The sequence below is a fragment of the Macrobrachium nipponense genome, chromosome 32, assembly GCF_015104395.2.
Source record: "Macrobrachium nipponense isolate FS-2020 chromosome 32, ASM1510439v2, whole genome shotgun sequence".
Classification (NCBI taxonomy): domain Eukaryota; kingdom Metazoa; phylum Arthropoda; class Malacostraca; order Decapoda; family Palaemonidae; genus Macrobrachium; species Macrobrachium nipponense.
In genome coordinates, this window is record NC_061094.1 from 15,782,707 (window position 1) to 15,806,125 (window position 23,419).

The 23,419-nt window shown below is 41.0% G+C and overlaps 1 protein-coding gene across 3 annotated transcripts in view; it reads right to left on the reverse strand.

Moving 5' to 3' along the window:
- LOC135207238 (uncharacterized) overlaps positions 1-23,419 on the reverse strand; it is a 69,605-nt gene that overhangs the window by 43,919 nt on the left and 2,267 nt on the right. Inside the window, exon 1 of one of the 3 annotated variants that reach the window (XM_064238869.1) lies at positions 16,819-16,973. The exons of the other annotated variants lie outside the window; for them this stretch is intronic. The gene's annotated coding sequence lies outside the window, so the exon portion shown is untranslated. Of the gene's footprint in view, positions 1-16,818; positions 16,974-23,419 lie in introns of those variants that run through there. 3 annotated transcript variants of the gene reach the window in all.

Sequence of the window (23,419 nt, forward strand, 5' to 3'; positions counted from 1 at the left end):
CTAGGAATGGGCCAAGGCATTCGTAGAGAGAAAAGGGAAATTTGAATAATGAAAAATAGTGCGAGGTTTTCGTCTTGGAGAGAGAGAGGGGCTGGTTGAATTTGCAACTTCTAGACATACCTTAGATTGCGTGTGCATGTAGCTTGAAGTAGGATGCAGTCTCCAACCAGCGAAGAGAAACAAATGGGCTGAACGAGGCAGCTGCAGTCATGTCTGACTGCTATGAGGACTAGGCAAGATCTGAGGAAGATCCAGGGCAGTCGTGGGTCATCTCACTTCAAGCATAGGGTGCGGCATTTGTCTGAAAGGTGCAAAACAGACCTTCAGCTAAGATTACCTAAAAAGGCCCAACCAGCAGCCCATGTAACCACTGTGGTCTGCCCTTTTACTCTATGGGTATGCCTGAGGGCTTAACAGCTTATGCCCCCCATGGCAGGCATCTCTACTGCTTTCCCTAAATTTCCCCCAAGTCGTACGATGTGTGTGGGGGGGGTCTTCATTTATTGGGAAGGCAGGCTTCAGTCAGTCTGTCGTGATCCAATCCTCGTGACTATTTACGGAGATGAGGTATGCCTTCTCGGTGCATTGGAGGACGCGGAAGGGGCCTTGGCAGGGCTTCGTCAGCGGCGGGCATCTTCCCTGATGAAGACGTGTTTGAAGGACAATAGGGCCTTCAGAAGGAAATGTTTGGTTCTATTGGAGAAGGTCTTGAGGCAGGGCATGAACTTTACGGTGGTCCCCTGAAGCCTAGCAATGGATACGTCTGTGTCATTGGCATTGGTCAGGAAGGATTTGCCTGGGACTGCCAACATTTCTCAGTAAATCTTCTACGCTGGTGATGCCTCGCTGTTCACCAGTGGGGCAGTCCGGAGGCCGAGGAGGAGATTTCCAGTCTTCACCAGTGCAGCATGCCATCAGGGATGCCTTCAGTGATCGGTACACTTTCCACCATGGCTTTGGCCATGGGGTTGTAAGCAGTGGTAGCGTGGAGCGACGTCCCCATCAGGCAGGCTGGGGAGGTCCACAGCTCCAACAGGAAGACAGGTTCGCGGTCCGTCGGGATGTTGTCTGGCACTCCAAATTGGCTGATCCAGCTGGAGAGAAGAGCTTCCACACATGCTTTGGTGGTAGCATCCGACACCGGCGTTGCATCGGACCACGTTTTGGGATGTTCGATTATCGTCAGGAGGTATCTGGCGCCTTCAGATGGGGGCAGGGGACCTATGACGTCCATGTGAATGTGGCTGAATCTTCATTTTGGCTGAGGGGTCTCCCCCACATCCGATTCTGTGTGCCGGCTTATCTTGCTTGACTGGGAAGGAACGCAGTTCCTGGCCCACTCCCTAGAGTCCTTCTGAATTCCGTGCCAGATGAGCTTCTCCGTCAGGAGGTGCATCATCGTCTGGCCTGAGGGGTGTGAGAGCCCGTGCATGATGTTGAACACCGCCCTCCTGGGGAGGTTGGGATTAGCGGGTGGGGGTGCCCAGTGCTGGTGTCGCAGAGGAGCGTCATGCCTGAGAGTCAGAAGGGCATGGCCTCCCACTTGTGGGAGGTGAGGGGTGTGCAGAATGTGGCATTCTCAGGATCAGCAGCCTGTTCCCAGGTGAGGTCTTCAAAGTCGATCACAAGATGGATGGCGTTGATCTCTATCCTTGAAAGGGCGTTGGCCACGGGATTCTTCTCACCGTGGACGTAGTGGATGGTGCAGCCGAACTCAGCAATGGCTGCCAGGTGTGTCTGTTGTCATGCTGACCAGGCGTCACCCGCCTTGGTGAATGCGTGGACCAAGGGGTCCAAGGGGTGGTGGTCCATCCTGATGGTGAAAGGGGCGCCCTCGAGGAGATAACGGAAGTGGCGCACTGCTTGGTACACTGCCAGGAGCTTGCAGTTGAACATGCTGTACCTCGTCTCAGCGGGCAGCAGTTTTCTACTGAAGGTGAGCGGCTGGGGGATAACCCTGAACCGTCTGCTCCAGGACGGCTCCGCAAGTGACGCTGCTGGCGTCAGTGGTGATGTGTAGGGGCGCGGTGGGGTCCTGATGGGACAAGGTGATGGCTTTGGCGAAGGATGTCTTCGTGTTGCAGAAGGTATGCTGCTGCTCTGCTTCCCATGTAAGATTCCTCAGCTTACCCTTCAGGACCTGTGTTAAGGGGGACTTGGTTTGGGCGATGTCAGGGACAAACCAGTGGTAGTAATTCACCATTCCAATGAATTCTTGCAGGGCCTTGACTGTTGTTGGGGTCAGGAACTTCTGTACTGCGTCCACCTTCGAGGCCATGGGGCGCACGCCTGCTGTGGAGATCTCGTGTCCGAGGAAGTCCACCCTCTCGCACCGAAGGTGCACTTGACAAATTGGATGACCAACCCGTTTTTTCGCAGGCATTTCAGGACCCCTCTGACATGATGTAGATGCTCCTCTGGGACCCTGGAAAAAATCAAAATATCATCAACGTAGCAGATGCAGAAGGGCAGGTCTCCCAGGATGTTGTCCATCAGGTGTTGGAAGGTGGCCCCTGCGTTTCTCCGGCCGAAGTTGGAGTAATGAAAGATGTAGGAGCCGAACGGCGTGATAATGGCAGTCTTGGGGACGTCATCAAAATGTACCGGAACCTGAAAATAGACTTCAAGAGGTCCATTTTAGTGAAGATTTTTGCCCCAAGGAGGGCCCAGGTCAAGTCCTGCATGTTAGGTATGGGGTAGTGATCGGGGATCGTTGCTTGGTTGTCTTCGGTAGTCTCCACAGGGCCTCCAAGTGCTGTCAGGTTTCCGCACCATATGGAGGGAGAGGCCCAAGGGCTTGATGCTTTCCGGCAGATCCCCATTTGCTCCATTTCTGAGAATGCCCTCTTTGCATCCTGAAGGCGGCCTGGAGGGTGGTGTTTGGGTGGGATTCTGGCTGCCTGATGAAGTTTTGGCTCGAAAACTTTGGGGAACTCCTGCAGGAGGTTTCCGTATTTGTGGGGTGTGATGGAGCAAATGCCTGGGTCAGCTGCAATTGGTAGAGAACGGCATTTCCCTGTGTTGAGGAGGCGCATGCAGCCCACCTCTACCAGGAGGCTGTTATGCAACAGGAAGTCTACCCCCAGGAGGGGACCCTGATGTCTGTGATGGTGAACGGCCAGATGTAGTTGCACCCCAGAATGGAGATTTCAAGGGACTTCGTGCCATAGGAGCAGATGTGGGTCCCGTTGGCCACGACGAGGGCAGTTGGGCTGTCTGGGCTGTGGCTGCGGTCTTCTCCTGACAGTGGGAATATGGAATGCATCACCCTGGTGTCCGAAGCATCCTGCAGCCAGATATTGCGTTGCTGACGTAGAATCCTACGGTGTGTGATTCCGACAAGGCCGCTGCCATGGTTGGGCCTGGTGTTGTCTGCTGTTGCTATTTTTTGACTGCTGGTAGGCACAGGAACTTTAAAATTTCCTGGAGGGCCTCCTATATCTCTGATGATAGTAGCACCAGGAGTTACTGCCCTGCTGCTGCTGGATGGCATTCTTCTGGGTCACGGCACTGAGCTCCTGCAGCGGGTCTGCTCCTTCTTCTTCCCCATTCTCTGCTGCTAGGCATACGGGGGACGAGAGGGGAGGGGGCGAGCTTGGCAGTCTTGGCTGCCATGGTCAGCTTTTTTGCCTTCTCCATGAGCTCATCCTCGGGGAGTGTGTAGGCAATAATTATCTGTTCTAGGACTTTTGGGGCCAGTTGCTGGAGGAATATTTTGTGGCTGAGGCTGGCCTCCTTTTTCTTCCCATCCAGGCCTACTTCTGGCAGGCGGAGGAGGCCCATTGCTGTGTCCTAAGCATCCTCCGGGTCGGCGTCTCGCATCGGGTTTGTGACCAGGTCGAGGGCATGGGCGGCTCTTTCAGGGATGGGGGTGGAGTAGGTTTTCACGAGTTTCTTCTTGAGGTTGTAGAGTGTGACTGTGTTGGTTTGTGCGTTCAGCCAGGAGGTTATCTGTTTGTATATGTCTCCTGGAAGAGCTGCTATGATGAGGTCGGCCTTCAGCACCTCGTCTGAGAGTCCCACGAGTTGAAATTGCCCCTCTGCTCAGTAGAACCAGGCAGGTGAGTCGTCTGCTGTAAAAGGGGGCAACCTGATAGCCTGAGCGGCAGCTATGTGCAAGGTTGGGAAGGGGGCCGAGGGAGTCTGGGTGGCTCCCGAGGAACTGTCTGCTTCCATTGTCCGCTCTCACAGAAACGGTCGACGGGAGTCGTAAGTGGTGTGCCAAACCGTTTGAGGAACGGCTGAACACACCTGGGAAACGTATGCCATTTTGAGTCCATTAGAGGCATTGATGTTCCGTGGCAGGAGCTTTCCTAGATCTAAACTGAGGTGCTGTATGAGTCCGCTAAAGATCTCTGGAGGTGAGCGGCGGTAATTAGTCCTTCAATGGCTTAGCCAAAACTGCTTGGGTCACCGTCCAAACCGGGAGGTCACCAGTTGTGAGGGAGTGAACAAAGAGGCAGGTAGAAGCATACTAACTTTATTACAGGTAAGGAAAATTTATATACACAATATGGGGGGGGGAATGTAGTGTCCGACCTGCGAGAGAGCAAAAATGGGTCGGTGACAGCCGATTTGTGTTTCTTTGGAGGCATATATTCATAAATGTAAAAGCATACAGAGTATGACATTGCATGATTTATACATTGATGGAAAGCCCGCTGAATGCTGTTTTGAATGGGTGTAAGAACAACGTGACTGTATTAACATGTACAAAGATTTAGAGATAAAGCGTTGTCCGTACAATCATTTAGTGTCATTTTGCCACCCAGAACCAGAACTCAATTGTAAATATGTGCCTATTATATGTAATAAATTAAGTTTCAGGTACTTTTAGCATAGTTTGCACAGTTATACCCAATTAGATGAATCATTAAACAATTTACATTAGTCAACAGCCAAAACAAATAACATTTATGAATTAAAAGAGATACTTAACGGTAGCATTCATAAATCAATGAATACATGAAAACGCCAGGAACAGCTGCTTTTCATTATTTCCTACTGGCTCTCGATCATCGTGATTCACGCATTAAGCTACAAATGTCCTTTAATATCTAATTCGCCCTACCTCGGAATCAATATATTTTCGTATATGTTATCCGAAGGGGAATTTTTTTGTTGACAAGAAATTTGTCGGCTCATGGGCTCGAACCACAGAACCAAGAATTAAGGTTGATATACTAAGGTTAGGTTAGTAGCTGGATGGCGGGCCAGACACTGTGCATTTACATCACACAAAATTCACAATTCTCTCTCTCATATATATATATATATATATATATATATATATACATATATATATATATATATATATATATATATATATATACATATATACATATATATATATATATATATATATATATATATATATATATATATATATATATATATAAATATATATATATATATAGATATAGATATAGATGATAGATATAGATATAGATTATAGATATAGATATATATATATATATCTATATATCTATATCTATATTATAATATATCTATTATATATATTATAATTATAGATCTATATCTATATATATATATATATATATTATATATATATATATAATATATATATATATATATATGATATAGATATATATATATATATATATATATATATATAATATATATAGAGAGGAATTGTGAATTTTGTGTGATGTAAATGCACAGTGTCTGGCCCGCCATCCAGCTACTAACCTAACTTAGTATATCAACCTTAATTCTTGGTTCTGTGGTTCGAGCCCATGAGCCGACAAATTTCTTGTCAACAAAAAAATTCCCCTTCGGATAACATATACGATATTGATTCCGAGGTAGGGCGAATTAGATATTAAAGGACATTCATATATATATATATATATATATATATATATATTATATATATATATATTATATATATATATATTATCTTTATATATCTATATATATATAGATATATATATATATATTATATATATATATATATATATATATATATTAAGAGATTATATATATTAATATATATATCTAAGATATAATATATGATATAGAATATAGATTATATAATATAAATATCCTATAGGATATAAGATCTATATCTATAGATATAATATATATATAAATATATAATTATTATATATTATATATATTATATATTATATATTTTTAGTATATATATATATATAATATAGTAATATATATTATTATATATATCATTATATATATATATATATATATATGGGTAATTATATATATGGGACTACAATGTCCTTTAATATCTAATTCGCTCTACCTCGGAATTAATATATTTTCATATATGCTTAACCGAAGGGGAATTTTTTCTCGATAATAGACTTGCCTGGACCAGGGCGCGAACCCATGGATCCTTTCAAATCCAGGAACGTCAGTGAAGCTTTTACCTACTACACCACCGCGGTGGTGTAGTAGGTAAAAGCTTCACTGACGTTCCTGGATTTGAAAGGATCCATGGGTTCGCGCCCTGGTCCAGGCAAGTCTATTATCGAGAAAAAATTCCTCTTTGGTTAAGCATATATGAAAATATATTAATTCCGAGGTAGAGCGAATTAGATATTAAAGGACATTGTAGCTCGATATATGTATATGAATCACGGAAATGTGATATGAGTTATATATTATATATATGATATAGATATAGATATATATCTATATATATAGATATATATCTATATAGATATATATATCTATATATATATATGAGTATATATATATATATATATATATATATATATATATATATATATATATATATATATATATAATATATATAGAGAGAGAGAAGAGAGAGAGAGAGAGCGAGAGAGAGAGAGAGATTGAGAGGACTGGAGAGATGAGAGAGAGAGAGTGAGAGAGAGAGAGAGAGAGAGAGAGAGAGAGAGAGAGAGAGAATTTCCATTAACTTCACATATGAACAAGAAAGCAGCAGTGGCGCAAGGTCTTTGATTGTATTAATCTATGGTCGATGCCAAATGCTTTCTCATATTAAACAAAAGCCATCAGAAGGGGATTTTGAAATTCCAAACTCTACTGCACAATATAACCTCTTCAAAATATGTTGGATATGTTCATCTGAATTTTCTGAAACCAGTTTATTTTATCTGTAAACTTTTTAGCAGTTCATTTTTCCAGACTATTAAGAATAAAAGTGCTGAATATTTCCACTGCAACTGACTGACGTATAAGTGATATGCCCTTTTAGGTACCACATCCAGTCATGTCACGTTTATTTGGTACAGCACCAAATTATCGGGTTTTTATCACATATTTTGCAAAACCGCCTAATTGGCATGCGACGTGTATTCCAGTTTCAGCTAGAATCTTGTCTGCAGTGGTTCCATCCCATCATAAACGTGTTTTCCATCTGCGTTTTTAGTTATTGATTCCATACCCCAAAATCCGAGAACATATTCATAAACGAATTCAGACCTTCGTCAACTTCGTTATATCAGTTAAGTTGTTCTTCTATATCTTTTAATTCTCCTCATATCTCTTAATTATGACCTCACAAAAATGTTCTGCCCAACATTGTATTTATTAATCTTCTTATATTCTTATTATTTTGTCGGCAGGACTTCTCCTCTTCTTTTCACCCCTTGTACTTCGTGACAATTATATGCGCCACAATGCTAGTCCTTGTTTTACATATTAAAACAAAAGAATTGCTTGTTAACAGAATATCGGTCTAAACCAGCAGGAAATAGTTTAAAATGAGATATTTGTTAAGAAATTCACAAACTTGTGAATGACAATCTGTCATAAAGATCCACAATCATATATTAGAGTATATTACTATGTAAAACAAACAAAGACTTTCGATCACCTGAATGGTGTTCCTCATCAGTGGTAACTTTAAAATGTAAAGTGAGAGGGTAGTTTCCTTCTGAAGATCATGTAAAAAAGGTGGGTAGGGCGAGAGGATAACAGCCCATTATCGAAGTGCTGGTTCTGGTGTTAAGTTATTCCAAGTTCAACGGGCAGTTGCGCCAACCTCCTTGATCTTCGAACTTGCGAAGTTGCTCTCGCTTGCACTGCATGGGTGCCATAGTCGGAATCATCCACAGGGACGTCGGCTACCTGGAGAAAGAGAGGGAGGAAGAGGAAGCAGAGCATCAGGATTCACATGGTCAACGTCAGTTTTGAAATTAAAATGTTTTAGGTACTGTTTGGCAGTGAATCAGTTGATGAAAGGGTCTTTTTTTGTAAATGACTTATCTTCAAAAGATATTCCCATGTTGATAGCAGCACCTACAAGTCATCTTCTCACGTGAGAATCGTCACTTAAAAATAATTCGTGCAATGGTTGTTACTACAGAGACGGTGGTAGGGGACTGGATGTAAGATTCAGGGAACACTGAAGGGCCTATGATCTTCATGCACAGGGAAACGCTTTGGTGGCTCATAGTTTTAATTTAGACCACAAAAATAATTGGGATGGTGCACGAATTATGTTTAAAACTGACGATTGTCACGTGAGAAGATTAGTTGAAGGTGCTGCGATAACCATGGGAATATCTTTTGGAGAAAGTCATTTACAAATGAAGAACCTTCCATCAACTGGTTCATTTGCCAAACAGTACCTAACGCTTGTTAATTTCAACACTGACGATGACCTTGTAAACCCTGTGCTCTGCTTCCTCTTCCACTCTCTCTCTCTCCAGATAGCCGACGTCCCTGTGGATGTTTCTGACCATGACACCCATGCAGTGCAAGCAGGAGCAACTTCGCAAGTTCGAAGATCAAGGAGGTTGGCTTAACTGCCTGTTGAACATGGAATAATATATCACCCGAACCAGCACTTCGATGATGGACTGTTATCCTCTCGCCCCGCCCACCTTTTTAATTGATTTTCATAAGGAATACCCTCTCACTTTACATTGTAAAGTTACCACTAATTCGAAAGTCTATGTTTGTTTACATAATAATATACTCTAATAAATGATTGCGGATTTTTATGACATTTGAGATAATTATGAATAAATTTTTCAAAAGAAAAACCTGAATCTAATTTTTTCTTGCTATCATATATTTACACCAAGTGCCAAATTACTCAGTATTCTGTTAAAGAATTGCTTTAAAAAAATAGGTTATTCTACAATTGCCTGTATTACTACCTGTTTAACGAAGGAGAACGTGGTATTTTGAACAAGATCCTTTGCTGTATTGTCTATGCATTATGTGAAGTCTGTTGTCATTTGCATGTAATAAATTGGGTGATTAACGTTTATGGTTTCCCTAGAATTTTGAATTCAATAACAACTGACTGACAATTTCAAGATCGTGTTTAACGACCTTATTGTTTAGAGGAGAGAGAGATGAGAGAGGAGGTTTTAGAGAGGGAGGAAGGAGGGAGAGAGAGAGAGAGAGAGAGAGAGAGAGAGAGAGAGAGAGTATTTGTTTGTTTATTCTATACTGCTGTCGGTTAAATACGATATACAATGAGACTCGCAGCCACGGAAGTCATGACAATATAATGATTACAAATACAATACAAGAGATAATTTAATTTTTCCGTTCTGACAGGACAGAGACAAACTAGAGAGTAGTGTAGTGTCAACTTTACTGCAAGCAATTCTTACTTATAAAAAGTTTATTCTACAGAATTCATTAAGATGAAGACTTCTCATCCCACGTTAGATTCTGTTAGAGCAGATTTCATGCTTTCAATAGCTCTCTAAGATGTTTTACTTTCAGATTCCCATTCATCCAAATCCTTGGAAATTCCTACACACTGTTTTGGGGAGAGTGAGTCATTCAGTTCAAAGTCCTTTGTTTCCGTATTCCTACAGCTTCTCAAGTTTTCACAGGTTTCCATTCTAGTTTCAGCTTCGGCCAAATCAAGAGGTACCTCGATGATTGGTTAATCCTAGCCTCATGACCACAATATCTTCTTTAGGATGAAGATTTTGGCTATTGTCATCAACTGGAAGAATTCTGATCTTATCACAATCCAACAACAAAAATATCTGGACATGCTTCTGTGCATTATTAAGATGAATGCATTCCTAGCAGAAGCTTGGATAATTATATTCAAGGAATTAGTTAGAATCTTGCTCTTTCAAGAGGAACAACCATCTCAGTTCTGGCTAACTATTCTCAGTTATGTTTTGTCTCTAGAGAAACTTGTAGTCAAGGTCTATGTCATCTTTGGTGTCTTCAATTTCGACTAAAACAGTTCTGATTAGACCATGTCCACCATCTTCTCATCTCGGTACACGGTATCAGGGTGTGAGGGAAGATCTTCATTGGTGATTAACTGACAAACATCTTCTGGAGGGGGTTCATTTTTTTTCTCTCTCCCCAGAGTTGCTTCTATTCTTGGATACCTCAAAAGGAAGGAAGGGTAGACATGTTAGGTATGTGGCGAGTCCTGCTTTCTTTTAAGGTCAGGTTAAGAAACCATTCTGTGGTTTTAATGAAGAGCAACACTAAAGTAGTGGCCTACATCAACCAGGAAGGGGGAACAATGTCACATTCTCTCTGTCATCTAGCTACCATGATATATCAATGGGCAACCCCATACTCAGTAAGACTGTTGGACATGTAAATTCCAGGCAGTTGCTACATCTTAGCCAACAAAGTTGGTTGACAAAATGAAGTGGTAGGTACGTAGTCTCTTCACCCACTAATACACTAAGATATTTGAGATTTGGGGGTACCCCTCTTCTAGGTCTGTTTGCCAAGACTAAAAAGAAAACTTCCAGCCCTTTGCTCTCTCTGATTCTAGATGATGAAAGATACTTTCTAATACCCTTAGGACAATCCGGATGTTTATGCTTTTCCTCCATTCTATCTTCTTTGTAGGACAATCAACAGGATTTTCATAACTCCAAATCTTACACCTGACCTTGGTAGGCATATTGTGGCTACAAGCAGAATAGCTTGTAGATCTGTGAACACTTCTCATAGGGACTCTGAGGGAGTTACCCCTATGGCTGACTCCTCTGTCAACATCGCATCCAACATCGCATCCAAATGATCTGTTCTCTTCCCTCATATACAGGTACGTATAGGTTAACTATCATATCCTCAGAGAGAGAGAGACATTTCTCGTAGGGCTGTGCAGATGTCAGTATATCTTTGATATCTTCTGTCAATGTCTACCACGGAAAGTGGGCCATTTTTCTGATTGTGTTCGGGGAATGGGTACCTCTCCACTCAGCACTTTTATTCAGTTACTGGCAGACTTCCTTATCTTTCTCTGTCAAGATAAGTCCCTTTCTGTTCAGCAGTGAAAGGTTATCATTCACCCTTATCACGGGTGTTTAACTTAAGAGGGTTGACATTTCCACTTAAGTGGAACTCTCCTTGGTTATTAAGAATTTTGAACAATCTTGTCCACTTTGGAACTTCATCTACCAGGAATGGATGTCTCTTGATTGTACAGTCTGATTAAATCTCCCTTTGAGCCATAGTTATAGGCTTCCAACAGCGATTTAACATTGAAGACTATTTCTTCTACCCTCAGCCTCTTCTAAGAGTTTGTCTGGTATCGGAGGGTTTGTCAGAGGTCTCTTCTTTTTTTGTTCAAGAACCCATGTCCAAAGCTCAGTATCCTTCAGTCTGTGATCATAGGTTCCAGACTTCCACCATTCAACTCTGATATTTTGTTGGTTTTACCCCAGTCGAGATGCTCCTCTACTCAGTCTGTGCTGGTAAGTATTAATTGAAAACGACCTGTGCTTTCAAACCAGGATACAGGAGACTTTTCACTTCTAATGGTATGTATAAAAAGGTGTCTGAAAACATATTGCCTTCTAGCTTAATGAAGTCATTCAAAGCACATGCAAGAGTTTAAGATGTGGCTTCCCCTTCCTCCTTGACCAAGACTAACTGGGGGGCATGAGTCACAAGTATTTTTCCTTAGGACTTGTCTCTTCTGAGTGTGTTACCTAGTTCATGTTTGTAAGTGTGGATGCAGGCAGAGAGAGAGAGAGAGAGAGAGAGAGAGAGAGAGAGAGAGAGAGAGAGAGAGAGAGAGGAGAGAAGAGAGAGAGAGAGAGAGAGAGAGAGAGAGAGAGAGAGAATGTGTGTATGGTTCCCTTAATTTTGGATCTGTGACTAGGTCAAAGTGCATGCTGAACATAAAAAAAGTACAGGCTAAAAGATTAGTACAGGTAACTATATATCACAAGTAACCAGTTCTGTTTAGTCTAAAATAAGTCTCCTTCAGTCCTTGCCTTTTACATGGGTCGTGGTGATATTACAGAGCCAACAATGGCCCATCACTTTGCTTTCTAGATCTCATTACTTTACAAATGCCAGGGTGTGCCGCCTACTGACTTATCACGTCTTATGGAGCATGTTATGGTTCTGCAGAGTAATTTACTTTTATGGTCTCAATATTACCAGACTGGTAAAGATCTTTGATAAGGTGAGTCTTGTCTCTTGTGGTTTTAATATCAAGAACATTTTCTTGTTGTGGAATGCATACTCTAACCATTCTCAGGATTCCCCCCGCCTAAACATCGCCTAAAAGGAGTTATCTCTATCCCCTTAAAACAATCACCAAATCACATCTTCCTACTAATGAAATATAGACCAGTTTACCTACAAACAAAAAGAAAGCTTTAAGAAAATTCAGCCCGTGAGAAAACAGAAATAACACCAAAAGAGATCTGAGGCCAAGTAAACACCTTCTGTTCCTGAGGTGAAGCCAATGCATGCTATGGTTGTATCTAATTTCCAAAACTGTAAGCAGCACTACTGAGGCTTTTCTTATTCCATAAATGTACTCCCTTGTTGTTGCTGCATCAGCTGCCTTTAGCAGGTCCCAATGCCTGATATCATTACAAGCATCACAAAGACATTGCCAGTCCTTCAAGTAAGAGCAAAATACTGTTCACCGTTAACCATATGACAGCCTGTGACCAAGATTCAACTTAGCATTTTTTTTTAATCAGTGTACGAGGCTATCATAATACAATGAACTAATTGCCTTACCACACATTCATGTACCATATAAGTCACTCTTTCATTCCTGCATCTCTGAGTTTGGCTGATTCATTAAACCATAATTTCACAAACATTTTATACTTTCAAATACTTAGCCACAAAAACCATTAATATCAAAATCAATATAATGGAAATAAATTGCATCCAAAGGAAAGTGTATGTGATATATGTGATAAAAGTGCTAGTATCCCGATTAGGATTCAAACATATGCCTTTCAGGATCTGAATTAGAGAGATATTGACATACTGGACACAGTAATAGAGATACCTAGTGGGGGGGGGGGTGTGTGAGGTTGTGCCGTCAGTGCACCTCGTTCTTTGCAGCGTCCTTTCAGCCCCTAGCTGCAACTACTTTCCTTCCTTGTACTGTACCTCCGTTCATTTTCTCTTTCTTCCATTTTAGTGTCCACCTGCAACTCTGCGAGGTTTTCCTCCTGTAACACCTTTCAAACCTTTTACTGTCAATTTCCGTGGCAGCGCTTAATGGCCTTAGTTGCCCAGTGCTTGGCATAATGCCAAAAATCTATATAAATCAAATCAAAATAGTGAGATATACATAAGAGCTGATTTCTAATCTGCTTTATATATTTCTATTCAATTCAGGTTTTGTACTTAGATTCAAAATTAACACATCTCATCCTTGATAGCTGTGATCCAAGTTTGTAATGCATGGCCATATTTAAACTTAAGCCTTTCTGTTTGGAACTAGCTATCATGTGAGATACGATTATATGGCTATATATACGCAATAGTTTATCATTGATTTCACACATGACACTTTTATGTTGAAAAGTTCTAAACCATGAAAGACCCATTAATATTGAAATTACTTTGCTTTGGGAACGGCTTATACTCCATATGGAATCACATATAAGCATGCGTATCCTAACTAGGATTGGAACCTATCCCTTTGTTAGGCTGGAACCATTATTTCAAGGTGAGCAGCGAGGATCAAAGACAAGACACAGATCATTGTTGCATGCACTTTTGCACTATGTCCTGGAGACTTATGTATGCACAAATGAATGGCACTCAAGACCCTCTCCACTAACACAGGATGTATGAAAGGTAGACCTGTTGATAGATCAGCAGAAAGACATATGAGCCACCCAAAGCCCAAGGTACCTAGGTCACAAAGACAATAAGGTCATGTGTAAGTGGAATGCTAATAAGCTGTGAACAGGACTAGAACTTGGGTCACCCTAGTGGGAAATCAATGGCTATACTACAAAGCTATCACAACACCTATAGAGTTAGCCTATTGCGCTAAGCTACAAAACAAGAGACCACAAGTTAATCTTGAAACTATTCCAGCTAAATTCAGGCTATATATTTAAAAATAAAATCAATTCATATCCGCCATGAAAGCAGTGTATTAAGTTTGTAACATGTATGTAGGCTATTAGATGTCTTAGGATAGCCTCATCGTCTTCAGGAATTATATATAGTAAGTGCTCCAACCAAGACCAGGATTCAAAACAACAGTTCACATTCTAAGAAAATTTCACTGGGTGACCAGATGGATATTATGATTTGTAATTTAAGGAATATTACAGAACTATTGCTGAGCGCCTAGGTACTAGTCATAAAGCTGGGGGTCTAGGGTGAGCGCTCCCTTACCGCCTGAAAGCCAAAACTTTCAGTGGGTTTTGAAGGCAATAGAACACATTTCCATTATCAAAATTACAAGCGTAGATACTCAAAATTTATGATTAACGACGATATATTCATGTACAAACCCTGCCACACTAAAACTGATAGGCAACCTTAGCCCTTCCTTCTCTTACCCTCCCTCACAAAAATGGATTTATTACAACTGTTGTATAGGGGTTGAATGATAGGAGCATTTATCAATAATTAATGTTTCAATTATAATAATAATAAAAAATTAATTTCAATTTCTTAATTCCTGTCAATTTTTGGGATTTGTCTTGGTCGTCCAGTAGTAAAAAAGTCATCTTACTAGGCGACAATTTTTCTTCACTGGGAGACAGTTTAGTCGGTCGCCCAGTTTAGTATTCGAATATGCACTGCTTTTGGGTTTTAACTTTGGTTCTGAAATGAATCCACCCTGTTATAAGGAGACAAAAGCTGATATTGATAAAGCTGCACTTGATCATCTCAATGCCAGGTTCTGTACTTTGCATGGAGTTTAACTTATGTGTACCATGGCAACTTAGTACAAAGTCTGTAACATGTGGCTGCTTTAACCATGTATGGCATGGCAGTTTATTTGTAACTTATCACAGTATCTTAAATTTAAAAGCATTAAGTCTTAAGTAACAATTGTGTATACCTTTAGAATATTTACACCCAAAGAAAATTACATTGAAACCTGTGTCAATTTGGGTAAAGGCACCCATGCACAGAAAGATGATGAAACAGTTATTGTTATCACTATAGTAGATTCACATCAGCAGTGCATTCGATGTCTAGGCCAGTCCCTTACGACGCTCATGAATGACAGTTGAAACTGTCTTTCTGTAGAGTTCACATAGGCAGGATGTACGTTCCACCTCTCCTGAAGGATATTTTTGAAAGACATATCCCTCAGGAGAGGTGGAACATACTTCCTGCCTATGTGAACACTCTCGAGAGACAGAGTTTCCAGCCCTGTCATTGGCTTATCAACATCCAATCAGGAGCGTCGTAAGGCACTGGCAAAAGTGGGCAGGGCCTGGTGATTGGATGTTTTCTGCGGGAATTTGGCAACGCCCGGTTCGCATTCCAAATTTCCTTTCGAAATCTCCAGGTCGTGACTTACAGGGGTTTATCTCTGATGATCTTGAGTGGCTTAGCAACTAATGACTTAATGAAAACACTAAGTCTTGAAGGTCATGTTCTATGTTGAGCATAATGGCCTTTAATTATCCAGAATTTTGGAGTGAATTCAATGAGCTATATAAAGAATGGTCGTTTCTTTGCAATATGAAATCTAAAGATTAAAGTGATGAGAGAAAGAGGAGTATGCATTCACAATTCTGCTCGAAAAGTTAAAGGAGAGGGTTGACTCAGCAACTACTACAAGTAGTACACTGAGTAGTGCATCATCAGGTAACTCATTTCTTTTAATTAACCCTTCCTTCAACCGCTTCTTTCACTTCGATTTGCCTATTTCGTCGCGAGGTAGGATGCAGCCGTCCCATAATGGACTGTGCTATCAAAAAAGATAAAAGTTGAACTCTACAATATTGTGAATGTTTCTGTTGAATTTAGGTTCGGTTCAATATATATATATATATATATATATATATATATATATATATATATATATATATATATATATATATGTATATATGCACACATTTTATATATAGTACACGGTTGTGTGTAACGCCATGCTGAAGAACAATCATGAAAACATTGAAATATATATATATATATAGACATATATATCTATATACATATTATATATATATGTATATATATATATATATATATATATATATATATATATATAATATATATATATATATCATTCTATAGTTGATAGAAAAATTTGAACTGCGTTGTAAATGCAAACTTTAAGAAAATAATTTTTGTCCATATTTTAATGTAAATTGCTTCCTTGATGAATAAAGGGAATTAATGTAATCTAATAGCTACACACCGTAAGTTCGCCATTTCGGGAATTATCAGGAACTTCCAAGCACAACAGAGACTCGATAAAAACTTCATATTGCATGAGGAATATCTCTCTCTCTCTGTTGTTCATATACAAGTTACACCTGTTCATATACAAGTTCTACCGATACAAGTAAAAAGATGACGGAATCAAGATGATGGTTTGAACTTTCGAATTATTACGAGTAAAATAAATCGGTTTGCTTGACTCACCGATATGCCGTTCTACGATCACTTGCTGTAACTCCAATAACAACACTAAACGGACGAGTGAGACGACATGCACTGCAGCTGTCTACTTTTAGTGATGAATCAAGAGTTCGGTACGTGTTCAGGTCGCACATCAGGACGGAGAACACCTATTTGCAGCTTGCACAGCTCACGGACTGGGTCTACGTCATAGCCCGGTGGGCATAAGAATCGCTGATTGGTCGAGTCTGTGGCTACGTAACTAGCCTTCACGTTAGCTACGTGGCTTCTCCACCCACATGTACACACATCGGCCAAAGATCACTCCGATCCAGTGACGGATTTCAGGTGTGGGGGGGGGGGGGGGGGGGGGCGTTACCTGGTAGCGTGGCCCCCCTTCCCTTGGATAGATTAATGTGTAAATCTCAAAGCTATAATTAAATTTTGATATTGTGTACCCACTGCACTTCAGTAAAATATTGATAGAAACACTGAAAACAAAATTATATAATTTGTTTTTTATGCATGTATTTAATGGTTGTATTTGCCAAAGAAACTTCACCTACTACCTCTTTGTAAGATACAATGCTGGAAACATGTAACAATTTTTAGAATTATAATCTATCTCTCTCTCTTTCTCTCTTAAGCAGAGAACACGGTTTCAGACCAAACAGATCCTGCCTATCAAAGCTCTTGGAGTTTTCCATAACATGCTTTGTATTAACGACAGTAATTGAGCAATAGATATACTCTACTTAGATTTCCAAAAGGCCTTTGACAAAGTTCCACACAAGAGACTAATGAGAAAAGTTTGAACTTTAGGAATCGTAGGAGAAATAGCAGACTGGATCGAAGACTGCCTAACTAATAGAAAACAGAGAGTCGTAGTAAACGGTGAAGAATCAGAATGGGCAGATGTGACAATCGGAGTTCCTCAGGATTCTGTCCTTGGCCCGCTCTTTTTATTTTATTTTTTTTTATTTACATTAATGACATTGATGTAGGCTTAACTAGCAGGATAGCCAATTTGCAGATGACACCAAACTAGGTGTAAATGCAGTAGACCCAGATACAGTGGAAAGTTTTAGGAAATTATTTAAAGAAAATAGGAGTGGTAGAAAACATGACAAATGCCTTTTCCCCTGGATAAATGTAAAGTGTTACGAATAGGAACAAACAACCCTCATGCCAACTAGTACAAGCTGCTTGGGAATGACATAAGTAGCGTAGAACAAGAAGAGGACCTTGGAGTTATTACCAAGGAGTTAAAATCCACAAAACAATGCATGAAAACTTAAAAGAAGACACAAAAACTAGTGGGATGCTTAAAGAGGCAGTTCAGATACAGAAATAAGAAAACGTTACTGCAGCTCTACACATCAATAGTCAGATCTCATCTTAAATATGCAGCACAGTTATGGTCACCAACACTAAGAAAGGACATAATAGACTATAATACAAGCAAGAGCCACCAAGTTAACTCCATACATCAAGCAAATAGGTTACCAATGACGACTAGAGAGCCTGAACATGTATGACCTTGACCCCCCAGATGCTGAAGCCTTGCCGAGGATGGGGGGCTTAGGGTTCAGCAGCTGGGCCCTGATGCCTGGTGGGAACTACTTTCTCGCTGGGCCTTGGTGCCCAGCTGTTAAAACACTAAATAAGTCAGCCCTTTTCCTTTTACTAAAACTTTTCTTCCTTCTGCTTCCTCCCTCTATAAGGCACGGATTTTATGTTGATGACTTGGATTGGTTTTGGACATGATTTGGACTTGTTCATTGGATTTGATGGAGGGTGAGGATGGTTGGCAGGCCACCTCACCCGTAGAACTCTGAGTACCTAATGTGGTCGAGCAAGGGGAAAGTTTATATGTCAAACCCTTCTCTTAGTGCTGGGTCTGATCTCGACGGACATCATGACGCCTTAAGCACAGAGGGTGGGGTGTATATCTGGGTGGTACCCCTAGGGCAGCCCTGTATGGGATAACACTGTCCTCTAAATGTGGATCCATGGTGGGTGGGGGGCTTCCTGGACGAATCATCAATTCTACGTCTTATGGAGACACTAAAACCTTCTGTTGACGACTTAGGCAAGGATAAGGACAAGGAAAATTCTGGTAATTCCTCCATTGTGACTTTGGAGCCTTTTTCAAATGAGCTCCTTGTTACAAACATTTTGTATGTAAAACCATTCCCTGTAGACTGGAATTATGAAACCTTATTTAATGAATTTTGTAATTTTGGGAACGTAAAAGAATTACGGAATAGACTTGGCAAAAATTATGGTTGTTTTGAATTTTGGATATTTTTCAACAAGGAATCGGAAGCTCACAGAGCCTACAGAGAGTTTAGGTCAGATTCTATGAGTGTTGGACTTGTAGAGGCAGAAGAGGTCCCTAGGTATCTTGAGATATATAGACCACCAACTGAAACTAAAGATTCGAGTAAAATAAGTAAAACCTCCAGATCACCAGACCCAGAGGCAACCTCTTCAAGGTGAAAAGGTTGGTAAGCCAGAAGATCAGCAATGTTGGGAGCCCAGAAGTAACTCGCTTTGGGCGTAATAGTTTTTTAGTTCATGCCAAGACCAATGTTCAATCAGCAATGCTCCTAAATTTAAAGCTTGATCCCAAAGGTATGATAAAAGAGGTAAAACCTCATTATAATTTTAGTTATGCAAAGGGTGTCATCTTCAATGAAGATTTACATGAAATGGACGAAGAGGAAATTTTGGCGATGTGTCCAGATGTGGTTTGGAAGGTTTTCGAAGTGCCCCGCTCGTCTATGATTATTTTAACATTTGTAAGTCCTTTTTTGCCATCTGAAATTGTTCTTGACAATGAAATTATGAAAGTTCGTCCTTATAGACCGAGAGTGCTCCAGTGCTTTAAATGTTTTGGCTTTGGACACTCCTCTAATGTTTGCACCAGGAATAAACTTTGTGAATCGTGTGGCAAGCCTGAGCACGAGGAATGTTCTGAACCGGTAATTTGTGTGAACTGTAAGGGTGAACATCGAGCCCGAGATAAGAAATGCAGTGCATTCAAAAAAGAACAGGAGGCATTACTTAAATCTATCGCTGAACACATCAGTGTGGGACAGGCCAAGAAGCTGTTGGGAAGGAAAACTTATTCAGATGCCTTGAAGGCACAACAGCCGGATATTGCTACTTCTGGTGCGCCTTCAGGCGGTGTTCCCTTGGGGCCTCCTAATGGGGTTTCCCACGTCCCCTCTGGTGGGGCTCCCCGTGCCCCCCCTGTTGGGGCTCCCCATGCCCCCCCTGGTGGGGCTCCCCGTGCCCCCCTGGTGGGGTTTCCTACGCCCCCTCTGGTGGGGCTCCCCACGGCCCCCCTAGTGAGGCTTCTCATGCCCCCTCTGGCAGGGCTCCTCATGTTGCAGACTCTGGTCAAGCCACGGGACCCTGTTGGTTCAAGGGTTCAAGCCAGATCTCAATTTGTTGACGACTTCTCTCTGACAGGGACATTGCCTGACATTGAGCCCTCACCTGATCCTGTCATTACAGTGCACCGTGGAGATGACGATGAGGAGATAGAGGCCCTCTTTATTCATCAGAAGAGGGCCCTTTCTCCCTCTTCGCCTCATTCTCGGTCACTCGGCCATCATAGGAAAAATAAAAGCAAAACTGGAAGGGCAAGTGAAGGCCCATCATCTAAAAGATCTATAACACCCAGATCTAGATCAAGTAGTTCTGGTACAACTGATAAGATCTCTCTCACCAGGACTCAGATTCCTAAATTGGTAGAAAATTTTAAGTTCCCATCTTCTAAATAATGGCTCTCATGCAATGGAACATCCGTGGATTTATACCAAATAGAGAGCAAGTTCGGGTTCTGTTCAAGGAACATAATCTATCTGTAATGTGTCTACAAGAGACAAAGTTGGGAGAGCACACTCCCCTGATAGGTGTACGTGCTCAGGGAGGCACAGGCATCATAATCCGTAAGTCTGTTAATCACAGAGTTGTTCAATTGAACACTGTGTTGCAGGCTTGTGCAGTTCAAATTTTCAATTATAAATGGATCACAATTTGTTCTCTCTACCTTGATCCATCATTGGAAAATAGATTGCAGGATGTGCAGGGTAATCCCCGTCAGCTAGAATTAACCGATCTACAGACGTTAATAGACCAGCTTCCTAAACCCTTCATTCTGATGGGGGATTTTAATGCCAAGCACACCCTCTGGGGAGAGCCAAACTGCGACCGGTGGGGTTTAATAATAGAACAGCTGCTTGACTTAAATGACATCACTTTAATGAATGATGGTTCCCCTACAAGACATGATGTTTTTCATAATACTGATTCAGCCATTGACCTCACTATCTGCTCTTCGTCTTTGAGGTTAGATTACCAGTGGGTAGTAGACCAGAATGATCATGGCAGTGATCATTGGCCCATTCACTTAAAGTTTATGAAAAATATTCCATCTCCATGTTTACCAAAATGGAAGGTAGGGGAGGCTGACTGGGGATTATTCAAAAAATCTACTGAAGTTGATCAAGAGATAAAAGATTTTCAGAGCCCAACATCTGCTTATGAGTATTTAATCAGTATATTGCTGTGTGGTGCCATGCTGTCTATTCCTCGAACTTCTGGTAAGCCTCGGCATCCTCTAGTATCTTGGTGGAGCGATTCATGCGCCTTGAGCCGAAAGATAACTAGAACTTGCTACAAGAGATATCGTAGATTTCCTTGCTTGGTCAATAAAATTATCTATAAAAAAGCTCTTGCTAAGCAAAAGAAAACATTTAAGCAAGCAAAGAGGGAATCGTTTATCAGATATATAAGTGAATTAAAATATGACTCCCCTATGTCATTAGTCTGGAACAGAATCCGAAAGCTGCAAGGGAAATTTTCTCCACCTCCCTTGCCTATATTGAAAATTGATGGCTTCCTCATATCTGATTCTGGAGAAGTTGCAGAAACCTTTGGTAGGCATTTCTCCAGTATATCTAGTGCCCTACATTACTCTCCTACTTTCAGGAATATTAGGGACGGTACCACGGTTGTTCCTGCTGTTAGTTTAAATTTAGAGTCGTATAATCTTCCTTTCACCATGAAAGAATTGGATCATGCAATCTCGTTGTCTTCCCCAACATCTCCTGGGGAAGATGATATACTGTACCCAATGATTTTTAATCTGCCTAGAAGTACACAACAATTTCTTTTAGACATTTTAAACAGTTTTTGGCTTTCAGGAACTTCACCAGAGTCTTGGAAGATATCGATTATTGTACCTGTTTTAAAACATTTTAAAGATTCCTTCCTTCCTAAGAATTATAGGCCAATTGCTCTAACTAGTTGTGTTAGCAAGATTTATGAGAGGATGGTCAATGCTCGACTTGTGTGGTATTTGGATTCAAAGAATCTTTTATCTAATCGGCAGTTTGGCTTAAGGAAAAATAGAAGTACTTCTGACCCTTTGATGTTCCTTACTCGGGAGATACAGAATGCTTTTGCTGTGCAAAACCAGACTGTTGCAGTGTTCTTTGACCTAGAAAAAGCCTACGACACTACCTGGCGAGGGGGTATCCTTTTGCAACTTGTAGAGTGGGGTGTTGTGGGTAATTTGTTCTATTGTCTTAAAGATTTTTTGTCAGAACGTTACCTAAAAGTAAGAGTGGGCTCTTACATTTCTTCTGCTTACCCTCAAGAAGAAGGGTTACCTCAGGGAAGCGTCCTAAGTCCAACACTCTTTAATGTAGCTGTCAACGGCCTACTAGAACAAGTTCCTGTCGGGGTGCATGGTCTGGCCTTTGCTGATGATTATGCAATAATCTGTAGCAAGTCTACAGCTGTCGAAGCTTGTCAAAAGATCCAGACTGCTATTAATGCTTCAACATTATGGGCCAGTGCTAAAGGTTTCAAACTTTCACCAGAAAAAACCAAAGCTATACGATTTTGCCGATTAAGAAGAGTGGAAGAGATCCCTACGCTGTTTTTAAATTATTCAATATTACCTTATGAAGATAGCATTAGGTATCTAGGTGTTACATTTGATAAGAAATTAACTTTTACTCAACATGTTAATAAAGTTGTATGTAACGTGAAGCTTCGTCTTAATATTCTTAAAGTTGTGTCTAATTTTAATTGGGGGGGCAGATCAAATTACCCTTTTTAGGATGTACCAGGTTTTATGCCTAAGCAAAATTGATTAAGGTTGTCAAGTTTATGGTTGTGCATGCAAGACAACACTGCAGAAATTAGATGTCCATAATTTGGCTTTACGTATTTGTACGGGAGCCTATAGAACTTCGCCAGTAGAAAGCCTATATGTTGAGTCAGGTTTTCCCCCACTATTTATCCGTAGGGAGGAATTAGGCTTGAGAGTCATATCAAGAGTACTTACATCAAAGCTAAACCCTAATTATAAGTAAGTTAGAGAACCAACTGATAGAGCCCCAAATAGACCTAGACTGCCAAAGCCGCTTGAAGTTCGACTAGCAAGCTCTGCCAGGGAGGTGGGATTACTACCCCCTGCAGTAGCTGAAATTTTGCCCTCAAAATTTCCTCCTTGGAATCAGCCACACTTAGAAATCTGCCCAATTAGGGACAGCAGGAGCATCAGTTCTGGTGATCAGTTGAGGGCAAGTTTCTTGGATCA